At 36.9% G+C, this 22834-nt stretch overlaps 1 long non-coding RNA gene across 1 annotated transcript; it reads left to right on the top strand.

Moving 5' to 3' along the window:
* Positions 1-9369: 9369 nt before the first annotated feature.
* On the top strand, positions 9370-19140 carry LOC308502421. The gene is made up of 3 exons (XR_013994036.1): positions 9370-9616; positions 10204-10240; positions 16955-19140. It is a non-coding gene; the product is annotated as an uncharacterized lncRNA (long non-coding RNA).
* Positions 19141-22834: the final 3694 nt, after the last annotated feature.

Here is a 22834-nt window from a genome sequence, read left to right as displayed (position 1 = left end):
GGCCAAATCATGTAAGAGTCTTATAGACCACTGAATGATTTTTGTTTTTTACTCAGAGCGAAAATGAAAACCATTGGAGGCTTTTTTAAGTAAATAAGTGATATTATCTGATTCACAGATAACAGCATCATTCTGGTTGCTACATTGATAATAAGCTAATCGGAGGGAGGCCAAGCATAAAAGTAGGACGAACAACTAGGAAGCTATTGTAACAAGCCAAGCAAAAGACAATGATAACCTAAAGCAATGGGGGTGGCAAGAAGTGATTGGATTTTGTATAAATTTTGAATGTAGAGCTAACGTAATTTCTGAAATGCTAAATGTGGGGTCTAAAGAAAGTGAATACTTTTTGCCTTAAGATAATGGAAAAATAATGTTGCCATTGACTTAGATGGGGAAGAGTGTTGCAGAAACATGTTTGGAGAAAGGGGTGAAAATCATGTGATCAGATTTGGGCGTGTTGTGTTTGAGATACCTAAGGAGGGAGAAGCTCTTCAATAAAATGTTGGGTGTGCCAGTCTGGCGCTGACGAGAGAGGCCAGGGTTGGAGATAAAATTTTTAGAGTCACCAATATGTAAGTGGTATTTATGGTCATGAGACTGGCTGAGGCTGGTGACGGGTCTACTAAGGAGAGGAGGTGACAAAAGAAGGGGCCTAAGGCCTGAGTCATGAGTGTTCTAATGTTTAACTTAAAGGCAAATAGAAAAGGCAAATTACTTATAAATAATCAACTATTAGACTGACTGATGACTTTTCAAGAGCAACGGTAGAAGCCAGAAGAAATGCAGCACTTTACAGTGCTGCAAGAAAGAAAGCAAAGTCATATTTTTAGAAGAAAGGTGAAACAAAGACATTTTCCAGAAAAGCTGAGAGAGTTTATCACCCTAAGTGGACCACGCTTAAGTAAATGTCTAAAACATGCATTTCAGGAAGTAAGGAAGTGTTTCTCAGGAAAAAGATTTGAAATGAAAGAAGAAAAGACTGGGGAATAAAGGAATGCCCAAGTTTGGCTGGCAGATGTCTCAACAATGGTACTTCAGACACCAACACATTTGGATGAAATTGGAAATCATTTGCAGGTATCAGTAGTATTCACTTCTAGAGGCTAAGCTGAGAATGCAGATTTCTAACTGATCTTTAAATTGATTCTCTTGTGCTGTCTGTCTTCAGTATTATAAATAAAATGTTTATGCTGCTTCTAGGTCTTTTTACTCATTAATTTTACTTAAATCAATGAATAGAATTTACAAAATTTCTTTTAAATAAATTGATGGCAGGTTTAAAAATAAAAATTTTAAGTTAAAATGTTAACTCACTTGAGCTCTTTCTTCTAATTACTTGCCTGCAGGGAAAGCATTTCCTATAATAAACTTTGTGTTCATTCCAAAGGGGGGATTTGGAAAATTCCTGTAGGACAATAAAGAAGAAAAGGCAGATAATGATCCATAATACCTACAGGGTTAGGTAATTATTTAACATTTGGGGAACACAATATTTTGGGTAACCACTTAAAAAGACCATAAATGCCATGTTAAGATCTTGAAAACAATTGCTGATGGATTAATAAATTATATGAACTCTTTTGTCAAAAGCCAATTTACTAGTGAAATTCCTTACATTAACTCAATGAAAGGAGGAAAGCCATCTAAGTCACTATTGAACAAATATTTTTTGAAGTTCAACACTTGTTCAACTTTTACAAGCAAAAACTACTTAGCAAACTTGAAACAAAAGAGAATTTTTATAGAGTACATTGAAAACCTACAATTAGCATTATGCTCAATGATGTCACATTAGAAGGCGATGATGTCACACTAGAAGCATTTCTATTAGTTAGAAACAATGTCAAGATGCCTTGTATGACACTTACTGCTAATACTGTATTTGAGGACCTGCATAATTGTAATACCAAAATAAAAATATGCAAGAAATGTAATTGTTATCAAGAAAGACACAGACATTGTTATTTACCTAACATGTATGATAGTTTATGTAAAAATTCCAAGAGAACCAATAAAAAATTATTAGAACTAATTGGAGAGATTAAGACGGAGTGTGTATCAACATAAAAATAACCAGCTTTTAAAAATACCAGCAATGACAAATTGAAAAAAAATTTAATTTGCAATTGCAGAAAAAAATGACATATCTAGAAATAAATCCAATGAGGAATATGCAAGATATTTATGGGAAAAATTAATACAAATTTACTGGAGACTATAAAGGAGATCTGATATATTAAAAATAAATAAACATATACAATGTTTGAGCATGGGAAAACTCAGTATTTGAAAGATGTCACAGCTACCAAAATTACATCATAATTTCAACACAATCCCAATCAAAATCCTAAAAATAAATTTCATGGAATTTTATATGTTAATTTTAAAAATTAATATGGAAAAATAAATGCATAAGAATAGGTAAGAAAATTAAAAACAACAACAAAAAACATAAAAGGAGACAATAGCCTATTAGGAATCAAAATATTTAACAAACTTATCATAATAAAAATAATACAGTATTCTAGTAAGGAAAAAACCAAAACAACAAATGGAATAGGGTTGAGAGTCCAGGAATGCGCCTGTGTCTACATGGGACAATTAGTTATCTGTGATAGAAAATACAATAAAACTATGTCAAAATCTAATGCCATTCATAAAAAAATCCACATGGATTAAATGCATAACTCTAAAAACTGTAAAATATTAGAAGAAAATACAGGTGGATATATTTATAATTTTGTGGTGGAGTGATTGTCTTAAAGTAAATATGTAAATGCATTAAGAATAAAATATAATTTTTTTCAACAAATTACCAAACTTCTGAATAATATAAAAGACAATTTAAAAAAAAAACATTAAGAATGATAACTAGAAAAAAGTATTTGCAACATTCCAAAGACAAATGGACACTATTCAGAATTTATAAAGAACAAATGATAAAATATAAAGTAAAGACAAACAATCCAATTGAAAAATAGGCAAAGGATATGAAAATTCACAGAGGAGTTACAAATGGAACGTAAACATGCAAGATGACTCTACTTCTGGTAATCAAGGAAATGTAACCAACAATGATGACATTCATTGACCGCATTGGAATGTTTTTAATTTTGATAAACTATCTCTTTTTCCCTACAATGTAATATAGTATTGCACTTTAAAACAATAGAATAAATTTATGCATATTGATAAAAAGCTTTTCAAGAAAATTGTTACTTAAGAAAACTATCTAATGATATGCACATTATGTTAACCTTTATGTAAAACTTGCTCTCACACACACATATGGGTATATAGAAATACACTCTCTTAGTTGGATTCCATAGAAGCAGAGCCAGAGATGGTGATTCTTATTCGAGAGATTATTGGGAAAGTGCTCTCAGGAGAAGGTGAGTGAAAGAAGCAGGGTAGGACAGGGCAAGAAGGCAAAACTAGAATGTGGTCCTGAGTGGACACCAGCTAGTTGGACTCAGCAGGGTACTCTGGAGCACACATTGCACCAGAGTGGGTCCCATGTTGAGGCCATTTTTTATCCCTGTGTCAGTCCATTATTGACCAAGTGCGGACTGCTCCTATCCCCCGATGTATGGGGAGTAGTTCTAGCTCCGGTTTGGCCAAGTGCAATTCTCCAGAGAAAGGGGAAGCTCTGAATTACTATCAGTTAACTCAAGCAGCCTAGCAAAGGGGACCTGGGCAGGGCAGCACCTACTACACACATGCTCACACACGTACACATATGTGTGTGCACACACATACACATGCACACGTGCACAAATACACACATGTGGGCAAAAGACTCAAGGAATTTACACAAAACTGGTAAAATGATTACTTCTAGGAACGAGTCTGAGACTGAGGGGTGTTGTCAAGGCTTTAGTTTTATATTTGCTTTTTAAATAACCACAGTATGTTTTATTATGAAGTTAGAAAATAAGCTTTTTAAAAATAAGCATTTTACTTTCCCACATAGAAAAAAAACTTCATTACCCTACCCTGTCAAATTGTCTTTGACTTTTTTATATTTATTACAAATAAAATTTATTCAAGGGAACACATTAAGATTCCAGTGAGCTTTTTATTTTCTTGTATTTCATAGTTCAAGACAATTACAGAACAGTCTTTCTTGGGCAGTTGTCATTTCAATTTTCTATTTAATAACAACGTGATCATTATTCACAGTCCAATTTGTGAAAGATGAGAAACATATGCATGTATTTACTAAAACAGAAATCCAATGAATATATAATGTTCATTCTTCTGGTACTCAGTGACTTTGATCAGAGTTTCACTTGTTGAATGTCGTGGTGAAGATAGTAAACCATGGCTTATTAATCAGTGTCCTTTCATGCTAAAAGGGGGAAGAGAATATGATACTTATTCTTTACCTTTTGATATCAATGTTGTAAAAACCCATTGCCCTGCCATCTTATTTGTTTTGCCTGTTCCTCTGCTAATAACTAATGTAAACAGGAAGGAATCTCAGCCTGTAAACAGGCCTCTTAGCTTCTCTACCTAACTATTGGGGTGATCTCATCCAGTCCTATGGTTTTAAATACCATGTATAGACTGATGAGTCCCAGATCTGTAACTTGACCGTGACCTTTTTCATGAACTCTATGTTCAACTGCCTAACTGACTTTTCAATGTGGATGTCTTCAGTTAGCATATCAAACTGAAGAGAACTCTTGATTCCTTTTCTACCCTCATCTCCTACACACCTATTCCTCATCTGTTCAATAAAGGTCATCTTCATTTATTCAGTTGGTTAAGCCAAAAATCTGAGTAATACTTGATTTCCTTCTTTTCATCATTCCACCCCCACCTGATTTATCAGAAAATTCTCTTGATGATACCCATAAAAATACCTTCTCAATCTATATTTCTCCATTTCTGTTAATTCTGCCCTCATTCAAGTAGTATAATCTTTCTCATGGATTATTACAATAATCTAATTACTCTTCCTGTTTCATTTTCTGCTGCATAATGTACAATAGCTAGGACAAACTTTTAAAATTGTAAATCAGATCATGTAATATTTCTGGGTAAAACTCTGTGCTTCATTTAGAATAAAATCCACATGCCAAACTGTGGGTTCCGAAACCCTAACAACACTTCCCTGCTATTCTCCCACCTCATTTCATATCATACTCCTTCTGTCTCCCTGTTCTCTGGACACACAGGGCTTCTGCTGGTTCCTTTGTACATGCCAACCCAGTTTATCATTAGGCCTAGATACCACCTTCTCGGAGAGGTCTTTTACTACTCAATTCAATGTAGCTGTCCAGTTCCTCTCTACCATATTACCCTATTTTAATTCTTTCTATCATGTTTGTCACCTGGGGTGTTTTTCTCCTTTGTTTGCCATCTCATCTCATTCAAATGTAAGCCCTACAGGAGTAGAGACCTTGTACAGTTCATATCCTCAGCATACATGCAGAATGGATTCTGGCACATAATGGGCTCCCAGTATACATTGTTGAATGAATGGATGAATGAATGCATACAAGCATAGCCACTCCTGTAAAAGGCGTTGTGGGAGTTACATGATAAATATAACAATGGTCCCTGTTATATCTGGAGCTTCCAATCTGCTTGGGGGCCCAAACAACAGAGCACCATATGACTAAGCAGTGAGTTGTGTGGTATTGACCATAAGTGAGATAGGAGTTCAGAGAAGAGTGTGGGAAATGCAAGAGACCTAAGCTGGGGGCCTCTGTTCCATTATTTGCATACTGCTCCAGCACGCAGATTCATTTAACTGAATGTATAGAGTTTCCATTCCCATCGGTGTGGTTGTGGAAGGAGTCGAATGGTGCTAAACTGTCCGGTGATAGTTTATACCCCAAACACCCGGTCCAGACAGCTTTTTCCAGGGCCATCTCATTTGAATTTGCTTTCAACAAAAATATTTTGAGTAGGTTTTAAGCCTTATCCAAACTGGGTAAATAATTTAGCAAACGTCTCCCCTTTCTAAACAAGATGCAGGTTTGGGATGACCTTAAGATGTTTTTACATTAATTCTTAGGCAATGAGTAAGGAGACACAGTGAACTCTTGATGACATCAACATACCAAAGGCCATTTGGATAGTTCTGGTTTTTTTTCCACTTAATTGTCTCATTATACTACTTTGGCTTTTTGAAGCACAGTGTAATTCTTTTTAAAATCTCTCGTTACTCATTTATTTTAGACTATTAAAATTAAAGTCTTAGTGGTATGGTTAGCCAATTAGTACTTTTGTCATTTGTCTTTGTGGGATTTGCACTTACTTCCCAGGGAATACTTCTTATTTTCACAGTAGACATAATAGTGAGCATATTAGTCAAATGAATACCCATAATGGTTAAAAATGATTGTCTTAATTTTATAGATTCCTATTGAAAAGTAAGGAAATGCAGTTTAAAGAATCTGCTTGGGAGAAACAAGTGAGCAAGGACAACAGTGGAAGGGAAAGCTAAGTGTTTCTTTATCATCTCCTTTCTGTTGGAGTAACTCTAACATAGTGTAGACTTCAAGAATTTACTGCCTTTGCTTTTCAAGTAAATGACTTGGGTGTGAAAAGTAGCACATCCGCCCTGTGGTTGAGCATTGTTTTCAGTGTGTGGCTTGCTTTGAACTTCTCTGTAGTGGTGGGCTGGTGGCACTCCCCTGGCCTCTTTGGGAGATTCCTTTCTCACTCAGTTACTTTCAGTTTACTGAAAGACCCCAAGATGACTTGAGGAAGACTCTGCTGGTCTCCTCATTTCCTGACTTTGGACTGCAGTGATCTCATCTTCACAAATAGAATTCTATACTTAGAAAAGTATACTCATGTTCTAGTCTACCAGGAAAGCAAGATCCCAGCTTATTGCATTTATGACCTAACACAGTGGTATTAAAACTCTGTATAATAACTGAACCCACCTAACCCAAATCTTTATTAACCAGTATTTGCCCTCTTAAATTCTTTTTTTATTCTTTTTTTCTTTTGGAAAAGAGAAGAATAGTACCTGTCTCAGGCATATATTTATTTACTTTTACTTTTAAAATGTTCTATTATGATATAGAGTCATAAAATACAATAATTAATTTAAAACAATGAGACTCCAAACTTAGTTCCTTTTATGTATACTAAAATGGTATTATGAACTGTTTCCTCCAATCCTTTAGGGTTCTAAATAAGGGAACATGAACACAAGTTTAATACTCAGTTGAAAATCAAAGTATTACTTTACTGATATTAGCAAAAGCTTTATAATGACTAAAATGGATAGCTTCTAATTAACAAATGTAGATTTTTTTTAACGTTTATTTATTCCAAGTGTGTTTTTCCAGGACCCATCAGCTCCAAGTCAAATAGTTGTTTCAATCTAGTTGTGGAGGGTCCAGCTCACAGTGGCCCATGTGGGGAATGAACCGGCAACCACGTTAAGAGCACCGCGCTCTAACCACCTAAGCTAACCGGCCACCCTGACAAGTGTGGATCTTAAAAACCAATGTTTAATATATACTTTTCTTCATACAAATTGGAGCCGGCAGTGTGACTTACCCACGTAGTTATAAAAAGTGAAAAGATGGCGAACTCTTCCCATTTCTACTCTTAGTGAGGACAGGCCCTGACCAGTTGTGTAGAAACCTGGAGAGGATGTTTTGCCCTTTCACAGAAAAAGGGCTTCCAACAAATGGACAGTGACCTAAGTTCTTTAGTAAAATATGCAGCAAGTTGTTAGAGCAGGGAAACAGGGAAAATTTTACCAAGTGCAAGGAGACAGGTGATCATCATATATGATGGTAAGAGTCAGGAAGTACACCACTGTAAGGTGTAGAAGGGGTTCATTACATAGAATATGATGTCAGTATATCTCTGAGGTTTGTGTAGCAACAGCAGAGAGTCACAAAGATTTCTTAGGATGTATATAAGAAACTAACTAGTTGTGTTACCCTGGTCAAGTCGTTTAATCCCAATTAGCCTTGATTTCCTTGGTTAAAGACTACTGTTTTCCTACTCAATAAGCATTCTCCCGTAATTCCTTACTAATAGACCCTTATATTAACAGGGATAGATTTGTGTCCAGATTAAAAAAAAAAATCAATGTACATTTTTCAGTGTTCCTTGCACATGGCCAATGGGAAATTTCTAAACAAAAGTCATCAGCTGGGAGATAATGCTTTTTCTTTTTTTTCCCTCCTCCTACCCAGGGCAAGACTGTGATAGCCAGAACTCCTGCAACCATAAGGTTACCGTGAGGCCACCTTCAGGAAGCAAAACACACACTAAAAAATGATGAAGCAGAAAGAAAGAAGGCGTCTGGGTCGCTGATGTCAATGGAGCCACCAGAGCAGCCTTGCACTCCGAGGCTTCCTGTTTAAATGAGATAAAAACACAATCCTATTTTGACCAAGCTATTGTTGGTTTTCCCTAATAATATGTATCTAACCTAATTATAATTGACCGATACTTTAATCTGTAACAATACCGTGTGAATGAAGAGGAATAAGAGAGGAAATATTGGAAAACACATTGTGAACAATCAGATGCCACATTAATGTAATAGCTTTGTGAGAATCCAGGCTCAAACAGTGTCACTATGGGTTATCAGTGACAAAGATTAATACCGAGCTGTGCAGTGGGTCCTTCTCTTCCTGCCCTTATTTTGCCCCAGATCACAATGCAGCTTCCTGGGGACTCAAGGAAGAGAGGACAGCTCTGTCTGACCCAGCAGCATTCTCTGCACCACAGCAGCCATCCATGAGATCCTTGGCAGGAGTTGGAGAGAGAAAGAAGTGTAGGAATAGACTGGTCCTGAGATCTGGGGATTCCTTCCTCTAGATTGGTGCAAAAATAATTGTGGTTTAAAAGGTTAAAAATAATTGCAAAGCCACAATTACTTTTGCACCAACCTAATAGTTAACAGTCAAAGCTATGGTCAGGACAAGAAAGGTCCTGCAGCTGTGCTGATGAGACTAGAGCCATAAAGACTTCTATGCGTGACTTAGAGGATCCTTGGACATTTGGATACAATAACTCAGTCATCTGATAAGTGATATGCAAAAATGATCTAATCAGCAAAAGAGAAAGACTTATGTCTTCCTGAATATGCCAGTGAAGCCTCAGTCATTCTTGGTTCTAGATGCTGGCCAAGAAGTCCACCTGTTCTTGAAACAGGGGACAGAGGGTGTATTGGTGTGGTTTGGCTCCAAGATTTCACTGAGGGCAAGGGAACAGGGTTTGCCTCCAAGATTTCACCGAGGGCAAGGGAACAGGGTGTCCTGAAGGTTTGCCTCCAAGATTTCACTGAGGGCAAGGGAACAGGGTGTCCTGAAGGCAGTTACATGAATCTCTTCTGTGATATTCTCAACAAGCTGTCATGTGAGCTATGTTTGCATACCAAGAGAGGTTAGGAGGTTAAGGAAATACGTAGCAGGATTTACTACCCCTTTAAAGAGAGCAAACTGCTTTAACTTCTTTACTTTTGGTAAAACGTTTCTCCTTATAATAAGACCAAAAGAGCTTCTCTGCAGCTTCTACTCATAGGACACAGATCTGTTTTTGAAGACAACAAAGATAGTCTAGTCCTACTCATCTGTAAGCCTTCCCTTAAAGCATCTGCAAAGAGAGCTCACATCTTCCTGTAAGTCTTCTCTCAAGGAAGCTTCAAGTACAGAAAATAAAAATACCTGATTCTAAAATCAGATTTGGGGTAAAATACTAGCTTTATCTTCCTAATGGTTATGTGACTTTATTAATTTATTTAACTTTTCTGAGCATATTGCCTCTCCTATAAATGAAAATAATGATTTCCAATTTCTGGAATTATAGGAATGATGATAATGAAAATAATAGCTTACCCTTCCCTTACTGGCTACAAACTATGTCAGGCATGTATATTGTTTCACTTACTAGTAACAAGAATTCCATGAAGTGGTTACCATAGTTATTAGGCCCATTTGTCAGCTGAAGAAATTGAGGCCGACAGGTTCAGTACCTTACTGATGGCCACACAGCTGCACTTCACCACTAACCCAATATAACCTTCCCGTAAGATTGAGTTCCTATCAAGGGCCAGGCAGGACTGATTCTGCTAAGCTTCAGAGATGAGATGAGGCATTTTGGGGAGGTAAGGTCATAGAAAATAAATGAGTTAACAAATATCAGTGCCTACTACAGAGCTTGACACGTCAATACATTTGAGTTCATTTTGCCTTCTCTCTCCTCTAGGGTAAAAAGCCATGGTTCTGCTGGGTCAGCTTAAAAGGTGAGTATAAATTAATTTCAGTTATCTTAGGGGGAGAAATCAGGAAGATACTTCTGCCCTGAAGGTCTCATGATTACTCCTAAGTAACTCCAACTAACTTAATGGAGCCCCAATTATGCACCAAGCTCTGTTCTAAGTGTGGATATCATACATTACCTAGTTTAATCATCACTCCAACTTTATGAGGTGGGTAGAATCATCATCCTTGCTTGCCATGGGCCCAAGAGGCACATCAATTTTTCCATCTTCAGTGAAGATCACCATTCACTGGGCCTCCAGAGCTTCACCTGCTTCTCAGTCTCTTCTGATCATGCCGTGAGAGGGGAGACATAATTGCTCCAGTGAAACTCTTTCTTCGTTTTCAGAGTTCCTTCAATCACAATAGGAAAAAGTTGGAGGATAGCAAATCACAATAGGAAAAAGTTGGAGGATAGCAAATACAATATGGGGCAATTAAAAAGCTTATGAAGCTTCATCAAACTTTTCCAGTCATATGTCCTGGTCTAATAGGTCCCAAGAGTGTAACAGAAGCTCTATTTGACCTCTGCTCTTTGATTTGAGTCTGGAGGGTGGAGGTCTCTAACCTGTCTGTCTAAGGCAGTGTTCGTGGAGTTCTCAGGAGCAACAAAAAATGAACAACAGGTGTCCTCTGTCTCAAGATGTGACTTTAATTTCTGGAAACGTCCAAATGATACCCATTTCACTGAGTGCCTTTTTTCACAGAGTAATGGTCCTTTTTTGAGTATTTACTTACATTAAGAGAGAGGTGATTTTTTTTTTTCATTTTTTTGTGGGCTACCTAGGAACCCAATTAACATTTATGTAATACTTTTTTTTCAGAACAAATTTTTTGATGTCTAAAACGTCAACTTGCAAATGAGTGTTCTGAACTCAAATTTCTAAGTCGGGGTATTTATATGTATTGACTCACTGTGGACATTAAAATTCTAGATAGAAAAATATCCATTTTCAGTTCATGTATTATGTGAACACTATTATTTTATTCTCTTATTTTGTAAAAGTGCCCAGTACTTTTGGATAATAAGACACAATTGTATAAAGATGTAAGCGTTTAGTGAAATGTAGCAGAGATTCTAATCAATTCAATTTATAATAATACATGTATAATAAAATTAAGTAGGAAAACTTTATTAAATGACATAAGTAGATAGTAATATGAAGAAAAATTAAGTTAGAGCTATGTGCCAAAATAAGGCATAAGAGAGTAAAACACTAAATTTTTTTTTAAAGTAGAAAGAGAATAATTCCCAGATATGTCAAAGGGATTGATGCTTTTGAGAGAATTAGAACACTAGAAGAAATCATGGGGGAAAAGATGAATAGTTTTGATTATGAAAATTGTTTATAAAGTTAAAACAAAGGAAGAAATAAAAACTCATAGACACAGTGGTTACTAGAGCGTAGGGGAGTAGGGGGGTGGTAGATGAAGATAACAGGGATCAAATACATAATGATGGAAGTAGAACTGACTCTTGGTGGTGAACACAGAACATGATACATAGATGATGTATTACAGAATTGTACACTTGAAACCTGTGTAACTTTACTAAAAATTGTTACCCCAATAAACTTTAATTAAAAACAAATTAAAACTAGCAAAAAAGATGATTTGATGATGAAAAAATTGGCAGCCTATGATGGGAAGGAGTTGTGATTAAAGCATTGATTTTGAAGTCAGACTGGTGGGTCAAATCCTGTCTGTACTACATGTGTGACCGAAGACAGTCAAGTTACTCATTTGTGCTTCAGATTCTCCTTACGTTAAGGGAGACTAATAGTATCTAACTTACAGCGTTGTTGTAGGTCTGAGATGCTTGATGATAGATAAAGCACTTAGAATAGTGTCAGACATGTAGTAACTGTTTAGCAATTGAAAAATATTTCTTTTATGATCTATGGTAGTGCTTCTTAACATGGGGCAATTTTGCCACTAGGGACATTTGGCAATTTCTGAGACTTTTTAGTTGTCATAACTTGGCAGAGGGGGTGCTATAGTCATCTAGTTGGTAGAGACCTGGTCAAGATCCTACAATCATATGACAGCTCCAGAACAAAGAATTGTCTGGCCAAAAATGTCAGTAGTGCCAATGGTGAGAAACTCTGCTCTAATATGTGAAAAACTCATACAACATTACAAGAACCCCAACAATACCCTGGTAGATACATGATAAAAAAAAAAAAAAAGACATGGAAAATTCACTTAAAATGAAGTTTGGAAAATTAAATATTTGGGAAAGCATTCAAGTTTGCCAATAATTTAAAAAAGATTACTTCAGACAATGAATTATTTTAAAGTTTAAAGAGTTAGTATTAAAATCCAGTCAACTGTTTAAGAGGGAAATGGGTATATTCATACCTTGTTGGTTGCGATACAAATGGTTATTGAGTCCTTGAGAAATAATTTGTTATTAAGAGTCATAAAAATGTGTAGAACTTTTGACCCTTTGATATCATTTTTGAAGATTTATTCTAATTAATTATGCAAAAAAATATCTTATTTGGGCTAGTATGTTTAATGCACACTGTAGTGTTTCTTGCATTAGCAAAGACCTAAGATCAATTTAAATAAACACAAGAGATAAACAGTTAAGCAAATTATGTTATAACAAAATAGATTATTTTATCACACTGAATTTATGATAAAATAAAAAATATAGTCAGTAAGAAAATGTAATGTTCAAAGTAATATTAAGTGAAAATGAGTAAAACGTTTTGTTTGTGTTCTATAATTACAACTATATAAAATATATACCCTAAGTGAGTATGAGTCAAAAGAAGTACACAATGACACAAGTTGAATGAGTTAAAAACAAAAAGAAATACAGTTGACCTTGAATAACACAGGTTTGAACTGGACGACGGGTTCACTCATATGCTGATTTTTTTCTAAGTATACAGTTGGCCCTTTCTATCGGTGGGTTTTTCATCTAAAAGTTCAGCCAATTGTGGGTGGAAAACGGTATTTTCACATTCCCAACCTCAGTTTCCCAACTGCAGATTACCAACCAGTGATGGAAACTGCTGTTTTTGATATCAGTTGGTTGAATCCACAAATGATAAGGACGAACTGTGGAGTCAAAAGTTATACATGGATTTTTCGACTGTGTGGGGTCAGCGCCTCAAGCCCTGCGTTGTTCAAGGGTCAACTGTATGATGTTATAAGGGTGGTATGTATGCACCTTTTCCATTTAATTTAATACATTTTTTAATGTTGTTATATTGTTGTCTGAACAAATAGAAAAAGAAAGAAAAAACTCACCAGGCATGCCTATCGTTTGTTAGTTAAAATTAAGATGGCGGGATAGAGGCACAAATGGATGGTAGTCTTCACAAATCCACAACTCAGATTACCAATGAACTTCAACCGGCTGTGGTATTTCTAAGTACACATATATCTCAGCTTCTGCTTTGTAGGTGTCCCCTACATACTTTGCTTTCAGCTTGGAGCAGGAACATTTTCATGGTGCTTTTTTCCATTTCACTTGGAATCTTAGATGGTCCTTAAATAACTCACCTGACCTGTTAAATACATTTTTAAAGATTAAAAAACAAAACAATAAAGTGTTTGTGATTGTATGAAGTTTGCCATGGGGAAAATTCCATTCTCTTAGAGAGTTTTGAATAATGGTCCTTGGAAAAAAATAATTCATAGGTTAATTATATTAAAAATTATTTACTTTTTATATGTAGAAGTCAAAGTTTTTGTTTTTGACAGCCATTTTCTTCTTTAATCTATATTTAAGTAACCATCGGGGTTTATTTATATATTTACAAATTTCCTAAAATTTTACCATTGGAAGAAACAACTTATAGATAGGAAAAATGTACAAAGTCACTTTGGAATTGGTTCTGAGAATCTGTAGTAAGGAGAAATTGCTACTGATATTGTGTTTTGCTCTAAGACTGCCAATCAAGGCTACATATCACACCATTCCATCATCTTCATGGGTCATTGGTTGCTAAAAAGAAACTATAGACATAAGCTCTCTCTTTTTTTAAAAAAACCAGAACCGTCGTCCTGGCTCCACCAGTGTTTCTTGGCAATCTAAAATTATTTAACCCTTTGGACACTGGATTTTCTAATTATAAAATAGATATAAAATGTTTCTGCCTTTGCTTCCCACCCCACTGAGATTTCAAATCACAGAGGAAAAGTTGCTTATTTCCACAAATGGGCTTATGGCAACTGGAGAGTCATTTGTGGGGGAAAAACTAAATCCATCTTACTCCATCCATACCCCAAATAAGGTACAAATTAAGTTAGAGCTATGTGCCAAAATAAAGAATTACATTTCAATGATGAGACGAAACATAAGAAATTTTCTATAATAAGTTCTAAATGCCTATTCTTAATTTCTGTACTTGTTTTGTTGCTGACCTGTAACAAATTGCTTACAGACTGGCATAGATCCTGGGCTCCACTTTAGGCAGTGCTAGCTTAGGTCATGTTAGTTCCCTGCTCAAACCGACCAGTGGCTTTCCCACGACCCATGGCAACAGCCAATGGCCTTGCAGTGGCCAGAAAGGCCTCCATGATCTAGTCTCCTGTCACCTCTTCCACCTCTTCTCTGGAACCCTGCCTCTCATCCAGCCATACTTGTCTTCTGCTCTTTCCAAAAAGAGGCCAAGCATCTTCTCACTCAGGGCTTTGTACTTGCAGTTCCCTCTGTCTGGAATGAGTTCTTCTCAGAAAGTTGCTTGGATTTCCCACATGTCCTTCTGGTCACTGTTTAAATAAATATCCTTTTTTTTTTTTAAGAAAAAAAATTTATATTAAATTTATAAGGGTGACATTGGTTAACAAAATTATGTAGGTTTCAAGTGTACAATTCTATAATACATCGTCTGTATATTGCATTGTGTGTTCCCCACTCATATTTGACCCTCTTTACCCTTTTTCACCTCTCCTCCATCTGCCTTTTCCTCTGGTAACCACTATATATGGTTGTGTGTATCTATGACATTTTGTTTGTTTGTCTCGTTCGTTTGTTGCTTTCAGTTTTATATCGCACATAAATAATGAAATCATATAGGTCTCGATTTTTTCCATCTGACTTATTTGGCTTGGCATGGTGTTCTCAAGATTTATCCATGTTGTCACAAATGGCTGTTTGTCATCTTTTCTTATGGCTGAGTAGTATTCTGTTGTATATATGTACCACATCTTTATCCAATCATCTATCAAAGAACATTTTGGTAAACTATCTCTTTTTAATGTTATCCTCCCTCACCACTCTATTTAAAAATACCAATTCTCCATTCTCCCCAATATGTTTTACTTTATTTCTTTATCATCTGTCTTTTCACACCAGAATGTCAGCTCCATGAAGGCAGGGTTTTTTTCATTTTGTTCACTCTTATTTTCCTAGTGCCCAGAATAGAGCCTGGCACATAGTAGACACTAAAAAAAGATTTATTGAATGAATAAATCTATTGAATGGATTCAATTTTGGGAATATATCATAAGGACATTATCAGATATGTGCAAAAAATTAAATGTATGAGAATGTTCATAGTAGCTTAAAATATTAATCGAACATTACTTAAAGTATAAAGGTTATAAGCCTCCTATTTGTGCATTCACAAGATATTAATTAAGTGAATTATGGTGAACATCTACAATTTTGTCTGTTCAGTAGCTCTGTTCTCATAGGAACTACCTTTGCCCATTCACTCTGGGAGTTGCTGTATTCTAATAGCTAATTGCCACAGGTCTGGAAATTAAATAATGAGCCCCTTCTCTGAGATTTTGAACATTGTACCCTAAAAATGATAATCACTACAATTGGAGCAATGTTTCTTGCTGCATGGGGAAATTCATGCTACAGTGAAAGACCATGAAATGGACCCAAGGAAGAAAACAGATCAGGAGACCAGAAGTCTTAATGTTGATTGAGTACCTGGTTCTAGTTTTTCCTGGGGTTCCACTGCATCCTTGCCCTTTCCTCAATTATGCAACCTTTCCTTGGATTTCAAAATCTGATTAGCCTCCTTTTTTGTTAAAGTCCATTCACATTTGTGTTCTGACACTTGAAACGAAATGCACATACAACATAGTACAATGCAGGTATTAGAAAAGGATGATTCATGGATGTAGAAAAAACTCCATAATGAATTTCTGGGTAGAAAAGCAAGTTGTAAATAAAAATAACCCTATATGTAAAAGAGTATATATTTCAGATACACATATGTATTTAGAAAGTAGTGGAAGGGTATATTGCAAACTATGGTTATCTTTGGATGGTGAGATTTTTGAAGACTCTTGTTTTTTGTTTGTTTGTTTTCTTCTATATTTTTGAATTTTTATAGTGCATATTATAAAGATCATAAAAACTTTAGATACGAAAGAATAAACATAAGTTCCCCTTACCTAATTTATTATCCTGATATTTTCACTCAAAATACATTACACGGTATGTAGGAGAGAAAATGGGGGAATTATGCAAAAATTTTCTGAGACTGGACCCATTTACTGTTTTGAATGGTTAATAAATTTCATATCCATCATACACACACTCCCAAACACCACCAGCAATTTACTAATGAAAAACTCAAAATGTAATTAGAACATATATCCTCTGAAATGTTCATTTCTTTTTTTTTTTTTACTCATTTTTGTCTTCTCTTTTTAGAGTAGAAGACTACATGGGACTTTCTTATAATTAAAAAGATTACTTTTTTTTCATGTTTCAGGTTGGGTATTAAGTGCAGGAAAAATCAATCAACCGTTATCCACTGAGCATCTCTTCTGTGAGAAGCCATGCTAGTTTTGTAGGAAATACAAAGAAGTATAGTCCTGTCCTAAAGAAGCTTAAACCCCACCTGGATTATAACATAGAAATCTTCGTAAATATCCACGCCAAAGAGTGAATGCAAAGAACGTGTAAATTTCTGAAGGGGAAGCAGCAGTCTGACAGGAGTGGTCAGGGAAGTTTAATGAAGACGCTGGATTCAAACAGGACAGAGAAGAAAGAAAGGACATTCCAGGTGGGTGTGTGGGTGTGAAGAGGGGCACCTGAGTGAGCACGGAGGAGCACGTGGAACAGTACAGAACATTTCAGGGGGCAGTGCAATCACTCCAAATGCAGCCAAGGGAGTTTGTGACCAGATTGTAGAGACGTTTTATGATGGTATAAATAATTTTAATGTTAGCTGTTCGTCCAGACTTATAAACAATTGCTTTTAGTTTGTGTGCCAACCCAGTTGATCATAGCTATCTGTAATGATGTGAGAAGCACCATGAAGCATCATGATCATTGAATGGTGTCTGTCCTGGGTATGAGAAGTAAGAGTGGCGTTATGTATGCTGTGGTATTTTGGACTGTACTGAAGAGAATGGGAAGCCCAGGCCTTGCTTTATTTTATTCTCATTTTGCCCAGTCCTTTCATTGTGACACATGCTCATGAAGTAAATGTTTGACTCCCATGCAGGTTTTCTTACATAGATATGAAGGTGAAGCTAGCTTTTTGCATTACTTATGTTTCTGAGATATACTCATATTTTTCTAAGTAGATGTACTTTATTTTCACTCTTGTATGATGTTAAAAACCAGTAAGCCTGCCACTCTGACCTAGAATTCTTGTGAAAAATCAGTCATGAGGCTTCTGAGTATGATTTCACTTACTATGTCGTTTGATTATAGGGAAAGGAGGTGCTAAGCATGATGGATGAGTGCGTCCAATATGTGAGAGTTGGGTTTCTCATTGTATTTCCATTGGCATTCTGATGTCTTCTTCTGGCCTATGCATGTTTTAGAGAGCATGAGCAAATCTCTGCTAACAAGTCAAGAGCAAATCTCGAAACTGGAAGTGAAAGGCTGGATCCAGGCAGTCTTCCCTTAGAGGACATCGAATCTGTACAATTTCCAGGAGGTTGTGTCTTCCCTACTGATTTTAATTAACTACTCTGGCTTTATTGGTCACTATTTAAATATTTTCATTATACAACATTTGACACATACAAAAGAATACATAGTAATAAAATATACACCAATGGCCCTTCCTCCCAACTGAAAATAACATATTACCAATGTCTTGCTTCTATCACGTGGTTCCCTTCTGCGTCTCCCCAAGAGGAAAGCATTTTCCTATATGTTGTGGTTATCATTCCCTTGATAATTTTAGCAAGTATGCGTATATAACCATGCAGTTTTGCTTGTTTTGAGCTGTATTAAAATTATGTCATACTGTTTGTAGGCTTTTGGAACTTGCTTTTTCCATATATTGCCTTTCTAAGACATATTCATACAGATGCAGTCTATTTTCACCACTGTAGGATACATCTTTTTCTGACCGTACCACTTTTTATTTTTTATTCTATTGGTGCATATTCATACCAGTTGAGGTTTTTTTCTTGTTTTTCATTTTTTATTTCAAAAACGCTCCTCTAACTGTTCTTATGTTTCTTTCCTATGTCCTGTGCAAGAGTTTCTCAAGGGTATACATCAAGGAATGGAAATGCTGGGTCATAGGATACGTGAATATTCACCTTTATGAGATAATGTAAAATTGTTTTTCAGTATCGATGTTACTGTTTTATTGTTCCAACACAGTTTATAAAACTTTGTGTTTCCCTTAAAGTTTTGGGCAGGGGAATGATCTAACAAAGTGGCATTTTGAGAAGAGACCTGATACTTATACACAAGATGGATTTGAAGGAGTAGAGACTCAAATTGGAAAATCCAATAAGAAGGCTATTAAAATAGCCCAAGTTTGAATTAAGATCCTAATTTAGGGGGTATGCAATGGATTTGGTTGACCAATTATTTCAGTCATTGTACTTGGTTATTAAGGTGGAAGAGAACATTAAATATGAGTCCAGCATCATTAGCCTGAACTGGAATTCATTTATTTAAACAATAAAAATATATTGAGAACCCATAATGTGTTACCTATATTAAGCAATGGGGATATAAAGATGAAATACAGAAGTCTTCTCTTCAATTAAGGGAAAGACATCAAGCTACTGACAACCACAGTTCAGTGTCAGATGATGATGAGGATTACCACATAGGTGCCTAGAAGTTCACAGAAGGGTCACCTAATCCAGTCTGGTGGTGGGAGCCTTCTGGAACATTCCTAGTTTGAGAAGCAGAAGTTATCCAGGAGAAGAAAGAGTAGAAAAGGTCTTTGTAGGCAAAGAATACACATTTTGGGAAGGCCAGCATAAGCAACGAGCCTGCTGCTACATTTGAGACACGGCAGTTGCTTCTTCATGACCAGTGGCTGGTTGGGGTGTAGGGAAATTTGTTTTTATTTTAGTTTGATTTTTTAAAATTGTAACAGTAGGCAGGAGCTGGATCATGCCATACTAAGGAGTCGGGACTTTATAAGGCAGTGGGGGGGCCTTCAGAGTTCTATCTCTGTACCCACACTTGGCTCTCTACCCATCTTTTACTTTTGAATGTGGCTCTCTCAGCTTATACATGCAGGTTACGTCTCGTTATATCCTCTAGTTTTTACTACTAAAGGAATCTTATAAGAGCCTTCCTGGCCGAGGCACAATCTGCTTCATTTCTAAGGTCTTTGTTCCTCCAGTAGCTTACTAGCCCTGGCCTTACCCACCTCCCTGTCTAGTTTCCAACCCACTTCCTTAGCTAGACCATCTGTGTGCTCTTTGGGCCTGCCTGCATTATGATTAGAATGACCGTATCATCCATCATTCACACTGTGGCTCATCTGAGAGTGAAACAAGGTGCTACTAGCAGTTACTCTGGGCCTCAAAGATAAACCAGGATTGTCCCTGGGGAAAGTGGTGACGTGTCATCATCTCAGAATTATCTTGAGTGCTTTATTTTGTCTGTTGTGTCTGTTTGCTTCCTACAAACAACTTGACAAGCTTTTGATCCCCCAACTCTGTCTTAATGTATATTTAAGACTTTCTATATTTCCTCAGACGGGCAAACTTCCTTGTTTAGACTCTTTTGTTCTTTTCAGATTTGCATTAGATCTTCTTGATCTAATTTCATTTTAGTCACTAGGATCTGCTATCACCCCGTCCTGGCTATCAGATTGGAAGACCACAGGCAGTGACATGGGCCAAACCTGAATGGTGAGTTGGTCCTCAGAATGAAATGCCCTCCCAAAAGTGGGTAATATTTTTGTATAACTTCTAGGTCCAAAGCTCCTGACTTGTTACTTTAAATACTTTATTCCATAACAAGATTAGTATTATTATAGCCACTTGGAAGATCAGAGTTTAACAACTCTGTTAAAATCCCATTGCGAGTTAGGTTATGAACTCAAAATTTATTCCGTACTCATGCTTTTTCCACTCTAATATCCACAGGGATTGGTTTAAAAAGGCAGCTAAGGTGATATAAGAGCATCCAACCCAGTAGGCAAAGACTGAATCAGGAGAATGTTGTGCCAGGAGATGCCCAGGGAAGTCTGAGAAGTGTTCAGAGGTCTATCCAGTGGGGTAGGTGGAAGGGCATGGACAACCCTTGAAGATCCAGGCAGAGAGCCAGTTGCGATCAATTTAAGTTGCTCTCCCATAAAGTTGAGATTATAAAAGAAATTAGTAAACGAGTTTACTAAGGTTTAGGGCAACTTAACTTAAACATGTATAGTGTATCATTGATAAGATACAGCTATTAAAAAGGTACAGCAACCAAAATTTCCCCAGGCATTAATTATATAATACTCAAATTCCAGTGGTTAATTGTCCCCACTTCCTGAAGTAGGGCCTGAAATCCCCCCAAATTTCCCTCCCCACCAGCCTTTGGGAAGCCTTCAGGGAATGTGATCAGACATACCATAAATCTGCTCACCTGGAACCTGCTATCTCTCTGTCATCCATCTGTCAAGTGTTGTCTCAAGAAATTCTCCATGGTCTTCTGGTGTCACAGACTATGAACCAACTGCCAGGCACCACCATTGAATCCTGGAGATTGATTTCAAAGTGGGAAGAGGGATCTATAAGCAACCCCCCCCCCGACCCCCTGCAGTGACATCTGGTAGGAGCTCCCAGTCCCAACTTAAACCAAAGCAGTCCACTTCTATCAGGTTCATAAGGGGTTGTTTCTGCGTTGGATTTCATTAAAGCAGACTTTGAACTTCTAACCATTGTTTGAAGACTATTTCTTCAGAGCCTCCCTGTCCTAGGACTGTGCTGTGTTCCAGGAAAAAGTGGGTGAGGAGGGCTCATTTTCCTGTTTGGTGGAGAACTTTGTCACCTGGGGAACAGAATTGCTGTTCAGATCCCAAGTCTCACGAAAATGCTTATTAAAATATTTCTGCCCTTCTGGCTTCCAGCTCCTTTCTCCAGAGGTGTCAGGGCTGATTTTGGGGGTAGACTGCAAATAAACACCCACCTATCTCTCTCAGAGGTCTCAGTTGCAACTAATTGAAATATATTGTGAGCAGAAAAGGAAGTTATTAAAGAGTACAAGATTTTCCTGGATGTCAGGAACCAGGCTGAGAGGCTCCCTGGCCAGGACCAATGCCCAGAATCACGTGAAAGAACTGCTCTGTAGAAACTGCTCTGTTGCCTCTTCCGGGCACAGACTCACTGATGATACATGACCTTGGCCATCCCTCACTCTGGAAACTGCATTTAACTGCTGCTATTCTCACCAGTGTGGACCCCAGATGGTTCTTATTTTTCTGCAACACATGCTTCTGAATCAAAACATTGCTCGGGTAGATGTGACTGTTGGGGCCTGTGTCACAGCCCAGTGTCCTAGCTGTAAAGGAGGTGGGGAATTCTGCAAACGTAGGAAGAAGCATGCTCCATGGTGCTGAGAAGCCCCAAAGAGTGACAACACGTTCATTTGGCCATTTCTACCCTCAGATTTTCTTCCTCTCCCCACTCCGTACTTCCTCCACCCACAACAACCATAGTCTCCTTTCTCTTTATACTGAAAACCAAAAACTTCATTAGAATTGAACTCTCTGAGGCCCATCACCACCAACTCACTAAACATGCCCAGACATGACAACCCCAGTCGTGCAAATACCAGGCTCAAGCTGAAATTTCCTTTCGTGTGCACATTGAAACAACCAACCCTCCACAAATGAGAGTCTATAAAACCACAGGATACTAGGAAAGGATCAGCTATAACTCACAGAGCGCAGGAACATGTTTTCATTGCAGTGAAAGTATTAGTTTATGCCACCACCAATCAGAAAGGCCATACAAAGTTTGTTTGTTTGTTTGTTGTTTTTTTATTCTTTATTCGATATTCAGCTTAGCTATTCATTGAATGGAGCTAAGCACTGTTAATAAAAGCAGTAAATCAAAACAAAACCCTGTCCACAAAGTGCTTGTATTCTAGATGACTAAGGAATCATATACATAAATCACATAATCTTTATAGTGATAAGCATGATATGGAAAACAAAGCAGAGTTAAGGAATAAAAAGTGTTTGTTTATTTTGGGTAAGCAAAAATCTGAGTAATGGGACAGAGTGAGTATGAAGAGGTTTGGGGACAGAGGCCCGGAGAAAAAAACACACCCTGGTGCTGGAATTAGGGAAAGAAGACCAGTGTGAGTGTAGTAGAGAGAAAGTCCAAAGATGAAATGAAAAGTATAAATAAGTGTCACAATATGGAGGGTCTTGTAGGACATT

Source organism: Rhinolophus hipposideros (genome assembly GCF_964194185.1).
Source record: "Rhinolophus hipposideros genome assembly, chromosome: 9".
Classification (NCBI taxonomy): domain Eukaryota; kingdom Metazoa; phylum Chordata; class Mammalia; order Chiroptera; family Rhinolophidae; genus Rhinolophus; species Rhinolophus hipposideros.
This window is presented reverse-complemented; position numbering and strand designations above follow the sequence as displayed.